The 12810-nt window shown below is 40.5% G+C and overlaps 1 protein-coding gene across 1 annotated transcript in view; it reads right to left on the reverse strand.

Annotated features, from left to right (window-relative positions):
- LOC111218871 (receptor tyrosine-protein kinase erbB-4-like) overlaps positions 1-12810 on the reverse strand; it is a 318365-nt gene that overhangs the window by 173111 nt on the left and 132444 nt on the right. The window lies entirely within an intron of this gene.

Below are 12810 nucleotides of genomic sequence, written 5' to 3' on the forward strand. Positions count from 1 at the left end.
TTTTTTTTTTTTTGGAGGGAGGCAGGCATGGGTTGTTTAGGGATGTTATGTCTGTACACACACACACACACACACACACACACACACACACACACACACACACACACACACACATACACACACACACACAGAGATACAGACATTTCTTTTAGTTGTTGGCCCTATTGTTAAAGTGCACATACATTAGTCAACACTCATACACACACAGCTATTTCATTAACCCGTATACCCTCCAGCTGATCACACACTTGATCCATCTCAGTAAGAGCCTGGCTCACCTTTGAGTTTGTTCCCATCTGTCTTTTCTCTTTTTCTGTCTCTACATGCCTGTTTTTCTGACACTTGATATTACTTCTGTCATCCTGTTGGCACTGCTCTCCCTCTCTCTCTCGCTCTCTCCTTTCCCTCTATCATCTCCTCCCATTCTGTATTCTCTCTTGCAATTCCATTACTCAACTTGTATTTTCATTAGGTTGCTGCCATTTTCTGTATCATATTTTTTTTCTGTTAGTTTCCCCAGAATCCACTGCTGTTAACTCTTTTGTTTCTCTTTGCTGCTTTTGACAAAGACTATGTACTGCTGGCAATCCCAGCCCCCTTTCTTCCACCTAACACATATTTTCCAGCTTTCCTTTCAGTGCATTTGTTTAGTATTTATTTTTATCAGTAGTTATGATATCTTGCCAGCCTTCCACATTTCTGTCATGTCTTTAATGGCCCCTTATTCTTTTTTACCTTTTGCTATGTTTTTAAGCTCTTGTGGCCAATTTCTTGTTTTCCAGTCTTGCTTTATTGATTATTTTGTTCTTTCATATTTTACCAGATTCTCCATTTTATTGTTTTCTTTCCATTTTCTCTATTCTTGTTTTTTCATATCAGTTCTATGGTTACCCGCTCTTCCTTTTTCGTCCATAACTGTAATGCTTGCGATTGTGTTAAATAATTTTCTCACTGGCTGATTTTAATACAGAGTTCTTCTTTACTTCTTTGAAGATGGAATCATTAAACTGTGCCTCCTTAACTTGAGTTTAGCAAACCAAGGAGCAGCAGTGTACGTAGAGAACACAACCTTCACTTGTCAGAACGACAGTGCTACTTACCTTGGGTTGCTGTACTCATGCTATAGTTATATAGTTATAGGAAACAGAATTTATTTCTTTAACATAGCTTTTGTTTTGGGGCATCGGCATAGTTTCTAACATTATACTGTTACCAAGACTTTGTGCACGTTCCTCCCTCATGTGCAACGTTATATTACTGTCCCCTCCTCAGAGGCTCCAAGTAAAATTCAATTCTGCTACAAAGACTTTGCTCCATGCCTCCTTTTTATGGATCAAAGATGTTTGGGGCAGGGCTCAAAATATTTGGGGCTAAAGCCCTGAATCATCCGACCTAATGACGCTACTGGCATGAAGACACACACCCACACACACACACACACACACACATGAACACGTGTACACAGATTGAGAGTAAAGCACATACATTTGGCTACATCCCAAAGTCTGTGTTTTGAGTATGTGTGGAATCAGACAGCTCTGTCTACAAGCCAAAACAACAATGTACAGCTTTTGAAATTATTGCTTATTTTGTGGAATCCTTTATTGACCTCAAGTGTCCCCGACCGGACGTAACACGAGTCACATTCACAGCTTTACGGGCCCTCTAGGTTTTTTCCTACACTGTAAAATGTGTAAGTAAATATAACTATTAATTTTAAGTTATGATGACTTCATATCCATGTGTTAAGTTTACTTAAAATGTAATTGTGCAACTTAAAAATGGCAACTAAAGTTAACTAGCTCTGAAGTGGTAGCAACTGAAGTAAAACAAGTTAGTCTGACTTGTGTGGAAAGTTGTGTTTACTCAGTAGAGTTTAGGAAACTGATTGCTTTGGATAAATCAAGTAAGCACAACAAAAATTGATAGGTTCACAGGACTATTTTTATATTTCAGAAAATATTATTCTGAGCATTTTAAGTAAAGCCCAATATATGAATTAACAAATGGAATACCCAATGAAACAAGTCCATTTTCTAATTGCTGTAAACTAATTTTATTATAAACTATAGTAATATGTCACATCAAAGGGAAGTGCGCCTCCAGGGAAGTCATCTATTGTACAACTCACTTCACTCATGGTTTAACATGCTACTAGAAACAATGTAGAGTAATTATCAAGAACAGTAATACCAGTCACTATGCACAGTTAACATCCAGAACACAATCAACTCAATTTATGCCTGCAAACACATTACCCTGGAGCATGCTGGGAAACTCCACCCACTTATCCTGAATAAAAACTCCAGTAACACAAAGTTACAAGTCCAGTTTACTTAAGTGAACTTTAGTTTTTTGAGTTTTATACCTTCTTCAGGCAAAAACAGTACATTACTCACATTACACGAGTTGAATCAACAGGATAGTGAGAAATAAGTAAACTACACTAATGTAATTCAAGTCAGCATAGGGTATTACCTTTTACAGTGTATGTATTGTTTGTAAACCTAGTGGCCATCTCAAACATATGGACACTGGCATTTGTTCCTCTGAAGCGTTATAATTTTGTTTCATTTGTATTGCCATAGCTATGTGGTTTCTCCCACCTGCACCGTCTTCATGCTTGATGACAGAGGAGCCATCAGTGTGACGGAAAGGTGACGGTTCCCTCCCTGAGTCTTGTCACATTGTCACCCATGAGCTGTTACCTCTCTCTCTCTGAACACCTCCACCCTGAAAGATCGTCACTGACGCTCTGCATTTTAATTCAAGATCCCTTGCACACCCGACACTATACTGTGCTCTCCTTCTTACACCTTATATCTCCCTCAATTCAACCTGAGTGTTTTCACTCCATCCTCTTGGCTAGCAATAAACTAGGCCAAACTCATTTACCCCTTTTCTCCACACCGGCACTCAGCAGCAAAATCTTTCAATTCCATTTCCTATTTACTTCCCATCATTACACCACAGATACATATGAGGAAAAGAGGATTCAGCCTCAAGGCAACACAGGCTGTAAAGACAAATGGGATTGTGTTTAAACACTTCCACATCTAAGCAGATAGGAGATAAGTGGAACTATTCCAATGTGACCTGGACAATATTCGTACGAGCTGGTGGTGATTAGCTAGGTTGCACATAGCATAATGTGCTGCTCAGGAATGATATATGGCAGACCTGGGTGTTTTCAATAACAGTTAGCGTGGGCTTGAGGGGAGCAGGACGGAGGGTAGAGGGGGGTCATAAAGTGAGGATAGGTGTAATAAACTGTTATTGCACCCTTGGGGCAGGGCGCTGAGATCAGAGGAAAGGGCCATTGTGGCATGTGATGTCTAGTGAAATTTACTTTTTTATACCCATTTGCTTCCCCAAGCATACCTTCACTAAGCCTGCTGACTGTTGAAACCTGTCTGGTGCCATGTGAAGTCTATATGTTTTTTTGTTTTTTTTGTTGTTTGTTTTTTTTTGTCCCATGTGTGATTTTTAATGAAACACTATGAAATCCTATAGCTCTGCATGAGCCTTAGATGGTGCTGAGTGCCAAGTGAACCACAACAAAACCATCTGTGCTGTGTGGAGTACATATAGAGGAAGTGTGAACTGTTGAAGGTTTTACTGCAAAGCCCGGTGGTCCTACTGTCTGCATGTGTGTGCATGAATGTGGGCTGGGTGTAAATAGTAGTCCTCGGGATGTATTTTCTCCCTCTTACTGCATGATCGAATCCATTTGTCTCCATGCTCAATATGTTACATCTGAGCCTGTATATCACTGTAAAGGTTGTATAAAACACAGTCTGTGCTCCTTATATTGGTGCGACCTGCCTACCTAGGAGGACTTGCTATAATACATAATGCACTGAGTTGTCGACTGTTTAACATAGTGCCTATGATGCAGGAATAGCCTGCAAGAACAGATGAATCTTCATATTGTTAAAAACCTATGGCAGTTCCATAAAAGAGAATCTATCTTATCCACTTGATGGATTTCACACTTAAAGCACAGAATGCCAATGAGATTCACTGTATTTGTTCAATATATATATATACTATATATATATCTGGCTGTGTGAGTAAATTGATTTAATTTGTTTGCAGGGAATTTCATCTGAGGAGTGATGGATTAAGGCAATGAATCATAAGATTTTAGGATTTTCCAATATACTGTATGTAATTAATGAGACAATTATGAGCCGATTGGTGGAAATTCATATCTGGCTCAATTTATATGGTCTAGAAGGGAATTTACAGGTGCAATTTTCTTTCTCCAGTGCTTTGACATATGCAGTGAATTTATGATTAGCCTTGGTTAAGTTCTCATTAGTTTATTGGACTATGGATGAGGAAAAAGTGTATATTTATCAGCACCTAAGAGTTCTTCCAGGCGATACATAGATAGCTAGACAGCTAGAAAGATAGCTAGATAGCTAGATAGCTAGATAGATAGATAGATAGATAGATAGATGTGAGTGCAGAAGCAGTTCTTCTCTCTATTTCCTGTGAGAATATTCTCCATCCATCTATCACAAATCAAAGCAGTCACAGACTTTCAGAGGGATATATGGGTTGGTAGCTGGGTTTCAATAGTTTCCATGCATTCCCATGCGTCTCCAACAGACAGCCACCCGACAAGACCACAATGCATCCATCACTGTCTCTGACCCACTCACTACAAGCAGCTATAGAGGGAATGCAAACTTTACATAAAAACAAAAACATGTTTAAATGCCTGCAAAGAAACTGGAATACCACTGAGCTGCATTTTCACCAGTTTAAATTTCATAATTATCCTCATCAGGATTACATAGGCACTGCACCGATGTGGTGTCTGCTCCTTTCCCAATTTATTTCATACATAGTGCACAAAACAACTTCATCAATAGTGCCTTGTGCGATTATTGAATGCCTATAAAGCTGGCAAGTCTCTGAGGTTTATAGGCTCCTGCCAGGGAAGCCAACAAAAGGTCATCCCAATAGCCAGTAACTGACTGAATTAAATAAAGTTGCAAATGTCACTTCCATAAGTAAACACTGTCAGGAGCTGAGCTTGGCTAACGTGCCTTGAATAAACAGGAGGACCTTGTAGACGTTAAACTGAAATACTGCCTCACACAGGACAAAAATACTAAATCAGCCACACTGAACAAAAGGTGCCACATCTGAAGTCAGAGCTGTCCTTTGTCCCCTAATGTCCCCCAGATGAGCTTTGGTGGCTAAGTATGAGTTACAAGCCACTGCTTCTGATGGTAATCATAGCCCAGATTATCGTCCATCTGCCGAGCAGCTTAATAAGCATCAGAAACAATAACTAGATGAGTGTTCGTGATGACGGCACGGTCCAGTAACACTAACCTCTCACTGCCCTCCGAGCTCTGGTCACCTACCAACAGTGCGATTGCTGTCTCCATATGGTCTGTCATAAATTAGCATTCATGCCCTTGCTGGTGCACAAAGCTCCAACACCTTGTGGGAGTTTTCCACAGAGGATAGCCTGCGGCTGCCAGAGTGTGCTTACAGAAGCTGATTACATTGCACGTATCTGATATATCACAAGTTTCACTAATAAGTGGTCTGTTGGTATGATCTGTATATTTACTGTGCTGTTCAGTCTCATCACTCTCATTTACCCCTTTCCCTGCAGCAGACAGCTCTGATAAACTATATGCTATACCTGCACAGCAACAAACTGCGGCCAGACAGGACACAAATAGGTAAAGAAGGTTACTGTACAAGATGATGGAAAAAAAAAATACTTGAATAACATCAGTAGACATGTCAGTGATTAATTGTTTATTGATTAAAAAATAAAAATCTGTTAACCTAGAATGCAGATGAGGACACAGTGTAACCTTCAAAAAATGCACTGTACTTCTCTGCAGTAGCCTCCCCTCTTACTGTTTAATGAGATGAAGTTACATGTGTTTACTAACCGCACGCAAGGGCCAAACAATTTATTTAACGCACCTCCTTGCCATCCAAGGAAAAAGTGAATCGCAGCGTGGCTTTCTGTGCTCACTGTGGCAGTCGTGTCGATGAGCACTGCAGCATAAAGTTTTAAAAATTCCACAGATGTTGTCAGGTGGCTGCCCGGTTTAGCTAGCTATCTGAGGCTCGTGCTAACACCAAACTACAACCTTCAACAGAGAGCAGCTGCTTGGTTAACGCTTCGTTAATGGGAGCTGAATGTCAGGCAACAGAGAGCGCAGCTATCGCTACAGCGCTAACGCTTGGGCCAATGGTGCTCTGATTTAAAAATGCATCAAACATTATCAACAAAAAAGTGTGTAAGCGACTGCCCCCTGCTCTGAGTATAAATAGATGCATTTTTACCAGTGGCAGTAAATGCTGAAAGATTTTCTGGACTGATAAAGTTGGAGCAACAGTATATGTGGGTGTTTCCAGCAGTGGTGGTAACATTAGCCACAGCTGACAACGCACACCATGTGTATAAGGTATGCATATTATCTTATATAAAATCAAGTCCTATTAGGTAATCTATTTCGTGTTTGTGCAATAATGTTATTTACAAATGTGCAGGTATTACTAACCCATATAAACTATAGCCTAAGCATAAACACTCCATGGGAAATGTGAGAATATGAATTTACCTTCCATTACATATTTTTATTTAACTACATATAGCATTTCACATATGCACACCTATTTATACTGTATATCACTGCTTGTTCATAAATACAAATAGCAATTTAGACTTTCACTCGCTCACTGGCTATCTAATATGTTAGGTGTGACAGTGCTGTGTGATACTGCAGCTGTAAATGAGAAAGACTGGTGTTGCTCAAATCAAAAACAGAAGGAGGGAGCGGAAGTTTTAAGTGGAAGTATGAAAACAGTAATCAGGCCGCCACTGATAATATACCACTGTCGCTTGTGTCTCTGAGTGTCTGCCTGTGTGTGTGTGTGTGTGTGTGTGTGTGTGTGTGTGTGTGTTTGTTGTCGGTGTTGTTCATGGTTACTGTTGTTATTAAAGCAGAAAATAAATGTAACAAAGTGTAGCTCAGTAGGCTTACCCCTTTTTATCAATTCTTTATGTATTTCTTTATTTGAACATATTCTCTAATTCAGTAGTCCAGGTAGTCACCAAAGAAAAACTTTTATGAGGAAACCCGGAGAACTGGTCAATGCGATGCCCGAAAACGTACGAAGGCTGCACCCTATCCATTTATTATCTCTCTCCGCGTCTGTATCCCTGTAGGATTTAAACTTGTCTCCAGATAAGAAAAATCCATCCGAGTCACAGGGGAGTCATTGGCTGACACTGACACACACCTCATTACCCAAAATCCTCCAGCTTCTTCTTCCTGACTGAATGCGCAGCCGACAATAGAGCGGGTGAAAAGCCTTTTAGGCCCTATACTGACCGGTAGCAGTGTGTGTGTGTGTGTGTGTGTGTGTGTGTGTGTGTGTGTGTGTCTAAATGTGCATGTGTGACCTTCAGTTTTGGCTTACCCTTGTAACACACAAGCTTTATTTGTTTATACCTGTACTAAATTGGTTTTAGATTAATAAGGCTCTGGGGTAAATACACTGTGACCTAATTTTAATGCTCTTTGGCTGTTGCCAGGTATATAACTATAAAAATGGTGTTGCAAAGACTCATTACAGATTTTTTTTTCTCAGTAAAATTTGTGATTCATGTGATGAACTTAATAATAATGGTGGGGTTGTGATCTTTATCTACAAACTTTTAAATGGCAATTCACTCTTGTTCACTATTGCAATTCACTATTGTTTAATGCTTTTTATCTTGAATATTGAGGATTAGTTCATGAGTTGCCATTGCTACCAGTTGTTAGATACCATTACAGGAAATAGAATTTTGCAGGATGGAACTGTTTTCCAAGCACTGATGTTGTGTTATTTATTTATGGAAGATTAAAGAGAACTGAGAAGCTTGAAATAAGTACATTTAATTTTGGGAGGTTTACTTCAGAGGACACAAACACAAGTCATGTAGTTCCTCCCTGCTAGGTTTATCAAGCACAAGGTCCTATGATCAGTCTTGTTGGGCCCATGTGCACATTGCGACACCAGTGATACTAGTGGCAGCAGGTGAGATTGAATGTCAAGTATGTGGTATATATATATATATATATATATATGCTATATAATGCTGATGGCTTTTGTTTTCAACTTAATGCCGCTAAATTAAGGATATACCGTGGCTTGGAGACGGTTTCTGTTTCAGAATGAGGGAACTTGGATGAAATTGTTAATCAGCTGTACTGTATTGATGTGCTTAAGCAGCAATCCAAATATTCAGCAGAGAGCATAAAAAAGTGACAGAGAGAGCTTTGAATTTCCCCAAATTTGAAATCACATACAGTATGTTGATCAGCTCTGTTGATCAGCAAGGAGGAGGATCTCTGTAACATCTACAAACTGTCTTTGGAAAATAATATGAAAAACAAGGAGATATGACATCGTGAAGTGTATCTGGAAGACGACAGTTCACCATGCACTGTGTCATGTAAATGAGAGTGGCAGTGACGAGTAGGGGTTTACCTGTTGTGCTAAATAGGTGAGAAAAGGGGAAGATGGAGTATCTGGAATAAACTGTATGTTGTAAACTGTGTACTCAACAATTAACTTAGTACAATTGTCCCTGAGCATGAGTGCATGACCACCAGCTGCTGATATCCCTCCATTATACCAATTATGTTTCAACCACTGGAGGGCAAAATGAACCATGTTTAGTGAGATACAGAATAAGATACACAGAATTTACGGTGCATTTTAAATTTAAAGCACTAAAAGCACCTTCATCATTTTGTCCAGAGCCTTCATTACAAAGGGAGTGGATAGAAATCACATTGACTCCAGCAAAGACGTGAGCGGCCACTGAAGGACCATCCACTGCTGCTTTGGACTGTGCTTTCGGTTATAATGTGTGTGAGGTGGATGAAAATAGAGTCTGTTTAATCTCTATGATGGGCCAGATCAGGCCTTTCGAAAAACAGGTATATGACAGGTTCAGCTTGTTGAACAGAGAGGAATTGTTGAACCTCTTCTCATGCACCTGTATTCTCTCCTCTTGAATTTCACTGCAACAGTATTTTGATTAAATATCACGCCAGGAAGGGTCCCTGATTGAGTTTGAGATGCCAGCTTGTTCTCACAATTAGGCTCCCACAGCTAAAGAGCCCTCAAAGCTCGACCAAATACAACAAGAGCCTCACACCTGACTTTTGTAGTGTTGCTCACAGCGTGAATAGAGTTAGATAAATGTTACAGCATGTTTACCGGAACATTATCCAATGGATGATTTTACTAAATGCTGTTGGACTTCATTTCCCTTAATTATGTCTTTCTCATATGTACAGTACTTATTTTTAGAATATTAATGTAGCACACTCTCTTTAAAATGCCTCTTTAAACCAATACAATAGCACAGGAAGTCTAAAAACAGAAACAGTCAGATTTTCAAGCTTTGGTTCATCCGGAGTTTAAGAAGTCAATGTGAAGACAATAGAGGATGAGGACGATCAGGAAATCTCAAAAACTTGCTCTCAACAGATAAGAGTGATTTTCAGTTGGGCAGCATGTTGCCAGACCTGTTTTAAACTTGGGCTGAACACTGTGTGCATGTGTGGGTGCGTAGAAACAGCAAGATTAGGTTTAGAATGTGTGTGTGTGTGTGTGTGTGTGTGTGTGTGTGTGTGTGTGTGTGTGTGTGTGCGCGCGCACGTCTCCGCACGTGTGCAATCGAGGCTAAACATGTGATTAGTACATTTCATGGCACAACCGCCTGACTTTCATTGAGCTCCTGGCACAACTTCTCCAATCGCAGAGAGTTTTTAAGTTTTCCCAGGAGGCTTTGCCTTTGCTCTTGCAGTCTCAGAAGCTTCCTGCTAAGACAAGGTGCAGTAAAATTTATGCTCTTTATATGCTAATAGTAGAAACACTAAACCCCTGAGGTGGCTCAAATCCCCACAGTCTAAATTGGTGCAAATGTGTGTGACAGTGTTAGTGGTGTGTGAAAGCGAGAGAAAACTTAGTGCATCTCTGATGTGGCCCTGAGCTATTCTGTTTCTAACAACATGCTGACGAACTTGAGTGGACCTCAGGGGGTGATCAGTTAAGTACACACACACACACACACACACACACACACAAACACACACAAACACACACAGCGTTGCTATTTAGAGATCAAATCTAGCTTATTATGATCTAGATTCACACTGGCACCCACATGGATGGCAGAACTAAACAATACCTCTGTGTGCCTCACATGTACAAAAGGCCGAGAATGATCACGGAAAGAAAATTACCTTTAACTAAACGCACAAGCACATACACGCACAAGACTGTGCTGACCGTAAAAGTGAAAGCATCGGCCATTTGATCAACTCCCTCAGAGGAAAAGGTCTTGGTGTTGTAGTTATACCACCATAAATCCTCTTAGCGATGAGGTCGTAGTGGATTGTTGGTCATACAAAGCAGAGATAGGAGATTATGTCTCCTGTCAACAGTCAATGTTTCTTATTCTTGTTTGTTTGTTTTTTTTACCCGTGACACCACGATGACCATAACCAGCAACTTTAACCAAGCAGTGTTGTTTCATCATGACCACAGTCGTTCTTTAACAAGTAAGTGCATAGATGCATCTGATATTGCACAGATGTGTCTGTTCTGTGCAACAGTAAATTCTGGTTACACAGTCATTTGCTAAGATTAATTTAACATACTGAGTAAATACAAATTGTCAATGTTAACTGCAAAAAAGTTGAAATGGTGCTCTCTGGTGATAGTAAGGCTCTGAAATGTTTACACTGCACTGCTGTGGTAGATGTAGTAGTTTTATACATTCATATATCATTTTAATCTTGCAATAATTAATGACTATGATGCAAATAATCTCACATAAATGCTACTGCATTGGTGCTATTCATTCTGAGAATGACAACGATTTCTCACAGACTCCTTTGCTTTCGGATGAAAAGACGAGCCTTGCTTCAACTGAAGGGGATGATTTGATATTAAGAAGAGCATTGTCTTCCTATTTCTATTTCTTTATTTAATAAAGCAACATCACATTGTGCAGAAAAAAACAAACAAAACAAAACAATCCCACATGTGGCCAAATCTGATGGCTGGCACATTGTAAAATGCAGTGTTCAGCCCAGAGGCCAGTGCTCTCACAAATGGTGTCATTTCTTTACAGAAACCATATGGAAATTGAAACAGGACAGAGTCATTGATGCTAATATTACATATATAACCTCTAACATCTGCCTCTACCTTTGTCTCCTTTCATCTCCTGCCACTTCCGACCCCCATCTCTCCATCTCCCCTCAATTTGATTTTTTCATTCCAGATTTTGTGCATGACTTCCTTTATAAGTCAACCATTCTCAACTATTTCCACTATACAGTGCAATTCCTACAGTCAGTTCAACGGGTCCGACATTTACCAAGGGTGAACCTGCAAATTGCTTTTAGAAAGACGACTCATAATGTAAACTATTAGGTATCTTATAGCTGAATCCTTTGGGAGCTATCTGTCTTCTTTAACCATCACCACATGAGGGGGCTGATGGGTATTCATAGCATTGTTTTTGAAACATCATATCCAGGAAAAGTCAACAGCAGCTCCATGCACTTTCCCTACAACATACACAGTGTTATATTCCTAGCAGGAGCTACATCCTGGGCTGCTGGCCCCTGAACAGCTCCACCGGGGCAGTTGCGTGTTAAGCACACCGCTGAAAGGCTCCTCAAGGGCAGCTGTTGAGGAGTGGGAGAGTGTAACTCATATACTTTCCCTACAAGCCTTTTTCCTGCCAGTCTGGGGATAAGAACCACTGACCTTCCACATGCAGACCTGCTTCTCTTGCCTCTGGGCTTCCACCACTTTCCTTTCCTCCCCTTTCCATCCCTTTCTCGCTCTCTCCCTCTCTCTCGCTCTCTCCTCTCTCTCTCTCCCTCTCTCTGTCTGTCATTCTCAATTCAGGCCTAGGTGTTGGAACCTATTCCAGCCTCCATCCTAGGAGTGAGTGAAATCCTTTCTGATAGTTTCTCTTTTTTTTTTCTTTTTTTTTAACACTGCATCTGGGACGACACTCTATCAATTAAGCCAGCAGGCTAGTCAAAGTGTTGCCTCATATCCTTCATGCCTCCAGCGCATACTGCTTTCCAGCCCCCATGTGTGGTCCTACCCATGAATCTTAATCTTGTACCCAAACAGTTGCCATCAATTATCCTGGCTGCTACTGCTAACTCTTCCCCTGCCTCCCATTTTTCCCCATTAAAAAAAGCCTTTTTTCCTCCTTGCTGCGACAGAATTGCCTCGCTCGCTTGCCCGGGAAATGATTTCTCAGCAGGCTTGTGGACCTGGTGCTTTCTACAGGTGGAAGGTAGGAATGGATGCATGTGTGTATTCCGGTGTTTACTGTATATGTGCCTGCGTGCCTTCTGTGTGTGAGCTGATTGTGCAGTGGGTTGCTGTTAATGGTTCATCCCAGTGAATTTCCTCGCAAAGAAATGTTTGGGAGCAGTTGGCTCCCAAAGACTGTAGATCAATACAGCAATATTGGTTTCATATAAAGGCAGAGCTGTGGATCCATGTGGTAAGATTTCAAATCACTTGCATGGTGCTGTTATAGGCAGAGAAACCCTGGCGTTCAACTCATAATCATTCAAACAGAACATGTTTGAGGGCAAATGACGATTTGTGTTTAGTTTCTTCAGCGTGTGATGTTTGCCTTTGTCTTCCCAGGACAGCAGGGCAGCATAGACAATAGTTGGAATTGTGTATCATGTAAAATGCAGTAAAGAATGTACAAAG

This window comes from Seriola dumerili, unplaced genomic scaffold (genome assembly GCF_002260705.1).
Source record: "Seriola dumerili isolate Sdu_G_001 unplaced genomic scaffold, Sdu_1.0 BDQW01000052.1, whole genome shotgun sequence".
NCBI lineage: Eukaryota > Metazoa > Chordata > Actinopteri > Carangiformes > Carangidae > Seriola > Seriola dumerili.